Raw genomic sequence first — 6,983 nt, forward strand, 5'->3', positions numbered from 1 at the left:
TGGGCCCAAACTAGAAAAACCGTCCCTGCTGCTGTAAATACACGTCTCTTTAGTACACACAGAGGGTCACACTGCTGTAACTCACAGCCCTGTGGTATCAGTGTGTCTCAGATTTACAGTAAATGTTAGATTTATATGATGAAGTTGGAGGCTGGAGGTCTCACCACAGATTAAAGTGTCTGTCATGGAAACATTAGATATTCCATTAGCTGAGACCCGCGTCCCAGCGCGCTCACTAAATCACGGCTGTGTTCAGAGTGTGGGTCCATGTTGTGTAGGAAACTGTCTGACGGTGCATTGGTCAGTGTGTTATTATTCATCATGCAGCTGACCAGTCTCTATGGATGAACGTTTGCTTTGTTTACCTTTTGTGTGACTATTCAGCAGTCGACAAAAGGCAATACATCAAAAACATGAACCTGAACATGGTACTTTATTCTGGGACTTATTTAGGACTAGCTCAGCATTTTGAGAAACAAACTTTCAATGTGAGCATTGTATAAAAAGAAAAATGCCACCAGCGAGCACAGGGATGGTTTACTTAACTTATCTTGGCATGATAAGGAAAAGCAGCACCCCCTGTTGGTTAAAAAAGAGTATTGCCATATAGATTTTTGTCACACTGATTTAAATTTGTTTCAATTTTAATTGTCTTGTGTAGAACTGTAGGAATTGTTTCATCCCTGCTGAAGGCCTGTGGCTGGTGGAAGGAGATGGAAGAACACATGCAACTGCAGTAAATGATGTATTGTTGCCAAAGCTTCCAGTCTCATGGTAACTCATTTTAAAGTGATTTTATTTTTTCATTTATTTTATCTCATCATCATGAGGATGCGTAACATTAGGCTGTCAATAGATTTGAGCTTGTATAGCAATTTTGTAGTCGTCCAAAAACTCAAAGCACTTTTTTCACCTCAGGTCCCACTCACAGACAGTCACACACAGATGTGTGAAGGCTAGCATGTAGAGTCTATCAGTATTAACTAATCCCATTCATCCTTACACAGTCACATGCCACTGCCATAGTGGTAGCAATTTGGGGTCAAGTGTTTGTCCCAAGACAAGCTGACATGAGACTGGAGACGCTACAGGTCAAACCCCTGACCTTCCAGTTAAGAGATAACAGACTTTCTATTAAGACACAGTCACATTATTCCTGTATGAGTGTGAGTCATAACTAATTCCCTCTAATGAAGATTCTGCCATGCATGTCTCTAACCATCACCACTGCAATTTCACAGAACATATAAAGACAAAAATGCCTAAACTTAGCTTTACACTAAATCAAATTCTCCCCACTGATAAATTAAGCTGCTAAAGCCCTGATTTTCTCATTCATTAGCTCCTACCGAGCAGTCTATCCTGCATACATTTATTTATTTATTTCAGACAAACAAAATGAAAAAATAAACCCACCCACCCCCTCATTCATTCACTCTCTCACCCATCCTCCCATTCACGTTGAAGTGTAGCAAAGGCAACAGAGACAGATGGATACCAGGTGTGTATCTCAATCCCCAAGTGCACAGCACAGCTGATGGAGGAGAGTGTCTAACAGATGGGAGTTTCCATGTTTATGAACATCCAGATGTCATCATTTAAAATCTTGATTCATCTGACCACAGAACAGTTTTCCATTTCAGTGGATAGGAGCAGAAGTTGCTCTAAAACCTCTCTACTCTTTTCAGCATTGATAGAGTCTTTCCAGGTGTGCATGCTGTCCAGGCCATAGGCCCTAATGCAGGGGGGTCAGCAATTAAAGGCTCACAATCTGAGAAAGTAAATTTATTAGTTCAAAAAGGTCAAAACAAGAAATTAAAATTGAAAAATAATGTTTTTAATGGCAAATATATTAGAAAGAAAGTCAAAATCATGAGTTTAAAAGGTCAAAATATGAAATAAAATTTGGAATCATGAAATTAGAAGTCAAAATATGATTCAAACTTTTAAACTGTGAGTCTAAAAGGTCAAACTATGGGATTATGATGTCAAAGTTTGGAGTTGAAAATATGAGATAAAATACAAAATAACTGGTTAAAAAGGTCAAAATATCACTCAAAAATTAGAATTATGAATCCTAAAGCTCAAAATATTCTATGACAAGTCAAAATTATGAGTTGAAATTCTCAAAGTATGAAATAAAAATTCAAAATTCTAAGTTTGAGTCCTAATTGTGAGATGCTAAATTGAAAATTTGAAATTAAAACACATTTAATTTTTTTCCCACATTTCTGACTTCTTATCTCATTATTTTTACTCCTTACTTTTTCAGATTTTGTGACTTAACAAGGATATCTTAAATCATCAGGGATAAGTTCACATTTTTATACTTGAGGAAATCTGCAGACCTCAGACTGATTAACCGGTCTTAACAGAAATATGAGACCATCTTAACAAAACCCTTACTGGAAGGAGAACCCTAAAAGTGATGCTGTTAAACAGAATAAAGGCTTCTGTTTGATTTAGATGCTTTCTTTAATCAGATTAGTTTAGAATTATTGATCATTGTTATTTAAAAGGGTGAAACATTTATTTATATAAGGCTGTGCTGGTAATTTTCCACATAGACCTAGACCAGTGATACTCAACGTGTGGCTCTGGAGCCACATGTGGCTCTTTTGTGATAATTTGTGGCTCTTTTATGTCTTAATTTTAAATATTATTCCCCCAGAAAACCTTTTAAAGGAATATTTGACCTCAGAAATTTTACATCGAAAGTAACATTAATCAGTTTGTCTAACACTTACACAGTAGGCTTTAATTGGCAACCTCTATTTATTTCCATTGCCCCTGTTTGCATTTTTTTTTTGCTACTTGTACTCCAATTATACTACTTTTAGCCCATTTTTGCCACTTCTTTTTGCCACTTTTGGCCAATTTTTGACACTTTTAGCATGCTTTTTTGCAGTTAAATGCCTCTTTTTAGGCTACTTTTCCCACCTTTTTGATGATTTGTGCCAATTTTAGTCACTTTCCACTAATTTTTTCCACTTTTTGACAATTTTTGCCACCTGTAAGTCATTTTTTGCCACTTCTCACCCATTGTTGTCACTTTCTGCCCTTTTGTGCCCCTTTTTTTCCCTATTTTTGCCACTTTTCTCACAGTATTAGTCACCAAGTCACACCAAGTTTTGACAAAATTATCCTGCTTTTTGCAATTTTTTGCCCCTTTATGCCACTCCGTGCCCATTTAAGCTGCCATCTGCAATTAAATGACACTTTTTGCCATTTTTCTTACCCTTTTTTCTGACTTTTGCCCATTTTAGTCACTTTTCACTCATTTTTCACATGCTTTTGCTACTTTTTGACCATTTTTGCCACCTTTAACTTGTTTTGATCGCCACTTTTTATCACTTAGATTGTGGCTCCTGCAAATGTATTTTTCAACAGTTTGGCTCTTGGGTTGAGTAACACTGACCTAGACTATACAACCATAAGTAAGGACATCACTTATGTCCACTTTAGGTCAAAACCTGTGTTTGCATCACTGACAAAATAAAACCCAAAGAGCAAACTTTGATGCCCCACAGCATGAGACCAGATTTACGATCTCTGTAGGATTTCCATAGAGAAGAAATAAAGCAGACAGACGCTAGGCCTGTCTTGGCTCTTAGGGCCCCTGCTCTCAGGCTTCACTGGAAACACAATAAGTACGGGGCCATAAAACATCAAGTCCAACAGATGCAGAGTGACGACACCCACAGTCCATTATACCGCCGGTTAAATAAGCACACAGGCTGTTTTCTAACCCACCGTCGCCTCAGACCCTGCTCTCCTTGCTGGGTTTTGTCTGCTGGAGGACAGAGTTATGACTCTGAGTGACTTCCTCTAAGCTAAGCTCTGCTACAGCTCACAATGCTGCTCAATAGAGAGGGGGCACCCGCCTCCATCAACGCAGATGTCCTTTGTTTCCCCACAGATGTGTCCAACTTTATGTTCTCTGTCTTTTCTCTACCTTTATTTGCTTTACGAGCCTCTGCTGTTTGATTTTCTGAATGAAGAGGGGATGGAAAAGGATTTACTACGGCAAAGAAGGAGCTTTGGGTGTATGACTAAAGCATATGGCCTTGTCGGAGGCTGGAATTTATGTTTGCTCTGAGAGGAGGGATGAAGAAGCTGGTTCATGTCTCTGTGGCTTGAGAGCAACTGTGGAAATGTGACTCATCAGAAGTCATCAGAGATTTAATCCAGGATTAAATTATGCATAGATCCGTTTTAGAAGTACGTAGATATACAATTAGCAATGTGAGTTTTAGCAGACGTCGCTAAAAAGAATGCAGCTACATAGATAACATACTAAAGGATCTAAAAAAGGTACTTTTTGAGCTTAGCTGTAGCTACAAACACACTTATCTGTAGCTAAGTAAGATTGCACTTAAGTGAACATCAATGTAGCTAAAGCTTAGTCAGCTTCACAGACAATGTAGATACATAGCTTAATTAGCTGCTTTGTGAACTATGCTTTAGCTACATAGCTCTTTTATCTGTAGTGGAGTAAGATTTTAAAATGTGACCTCAAGCAAATGTAGCTAAAGATAGCTTAGCTACGCAGATAATGTAGATACATTCTGGTTGACAGTTGACTCTACCGCTGAACCACAGCTACCCCATGATCTGGTCTTTCTGACTGAACACTGAGTTTGAAGATGCTTAGCCAAGAACAAAAATAATCAGGGTGGCCCTTTCAGCAGCCGTTACTCCACCTCTGTCTGAAGATTACATTTTTCTTTCAGCTCCTCCAAGGAACCAAAATGTTGACATTATGTCTCATTAATGTTCATTCAGGCTAGACTAACCGTCTCCTAGCTCCTGGTTTAGGGACAGATATAATGGTATAATTCTCATCACTGCTTGGGGCTGACATGTTGAACCTTTTACATTCTAAATATATGTAAATGTTCTTTATATTAATCCAAGCCTAATGTGAATCCTCCCTTGAAACTTGACCTGCATTTTTCTTTTAAAGGTGGGGTGACCTGAGGTTGGTGCTTCTTCCTCCTCAATTTGAGATAATTGTGAAAATTATCGTTCTATCACAGGCGGACATTTGGACATAAACAAACTGTTGTCTATCTGGTAAATCACCAGCGCTTGGCCAAACAGACCCTGAAATGTTTCTGTCTTTCTTCCCCCCACAAAGCTTTGGCCTCAGATATGTAGTAATGAGAGACAAATGTTTGAAATTCAGCACAAGTAAGCTTTTAAGGATGAGTGGGCAAAAGTCTGTTTTTCCATTTTAAGTTTACTTCTTCTGAGGAATTATACAGGAATGGGTTATTGAATCTGAATGTGCTGACTCTGTCAGTGTGGTCAACCACAGACTGAAGTCCTACTTAAAGCAGACAGAGCCTCTTATAACTCAAAGAGGAGAGGAATTTTCCTGATAACACAGGAGCTCATACTCAGTGTAACTCCAAGATCATTCAAGTCTAAAATGAATGTTAACCAACATATCCACGCCTGAAGAATGAAACTATACAGTCAGTAAGAAAGAAACTGGTGTGAGAGTGTGATGGTTCAGGTTATAGTTAGGCAGGGGTCATCCTGTGCTGAGCTAGATGTTCTAACCTTCTTCTTTGGGGCTGGGATTGTGAAAGACCCTGATGCACTGAAGAGTACATAAACCACAGAGAAGCCCAAGACAGCCCTGCATTCATTTCAGTCATCTGAGATATCTCAGAACAGAAATACACTCTAAACGCCATATAGGGTTAAGGTAAGGGTTAATAGAATGGAGTATTAGGGCCACATGAAGAGAAAAAAAATAAAAGAATAAAAAAATAAATTTGATATTATGAGAATAAAGTCATAATATTACGAGAATTAAGTCGTAACATATGAGAATAAAATATAACAAGAACGGACTTTCTTGTAATATTTTTTTCTCGTAATATTACGACTTTTTCCCCTAATATTACAAATTTTTTCTCATAATATTACGACTTTATTCTCGTAATATTACAATTTTTTCTCTTAATATTTTATAAAAAAATTTGGATTATTACCAATTTTTTCTCCTAATATTACGACTTTATTCTTGCGGTATTATGACTTTATTTTCGGAATATTATGACTTTATTCTCGTAATATATATAAAAAATTATTCTTTTATTTTTTTTCTCTTCGTGTGGCCCTACTACTCCGTCGTAGGTTTGGATACTTAAAGTTAAAAGTAAAAAAAGAAAAACCTGACCTGAAAACTTGATAATAAAACATTTAATAAAATCAAGTAAACAGTCTGTTTACAGGAAAAAATTTCATCCTCCATGAAAACATTCTAACTCTTTAAGCATAGCTTATGTAGCTCCGTTAGCTGTGTAGCTACAAAGAAAACAGAGCGACATAGCTGACAAGGCTATATTGCTAAGGGAGCTACATAGCTAATGTAGCCAAAGCTAAGCTCACAAAGTGTCTATTTAAGCTACATTATCTGCATCACTAAGTGAGCTCTAGCTACATTTGCTTAAGCTAACTAAGCTAAAGATAACAGATCTACATAGCTACATAGCTAACACAGCTAAAGCTAAGCTGACAAAGCAGCTATATAAGCTATGTAGGTACGTTATCCACATAGCTAAATAAGCTTTGGCTACATTTGTTCATGTTAAGTTCACGCTAAGTTCATGTTGCTAAAGCTCACGATGTTAAAGCTAACTTAGCAACACTGGCTGATGTAGTAAAGCTAATTTGCTAGTTTAGCAATGTTAGCTTTAGCTGAAGCTTATGAAGCTACAGTGATGCACCGTTTGCATAACTACTTTTAAAACAGGTCTTACATAATTTAGTCCTGGATTGGACCTTCGACCTTTTTCTCTGTCTTATTTTTGAGACTCAGTCTGTAATGTTTGCAATGTAGTTTTTTTTTTTTACTCTGTTTATGAATAAAGTTGAATTAAGAAAACACTCCTCCCTCAAAAATATCCAAATTCTGGATTTAGGTCTAACCTGAGGGCCTCACAGGGTCAACACAACCTTAAGCTGTC

Source organism: Cheilinus undulatus, linkage group 19, assembly GCF_018320785.1.
Source record: "Cheilinus undulatus linkage group 19, ASM1832078v1, whole genome shotgun sequence".
Taxonomy (NCBI): domain Eukaryota; kingdom Metazoa; phylum Chordata; class Actinopteri; order Labriformes; family Labridae; genus Cheilinus; species Cheilinus undulatus.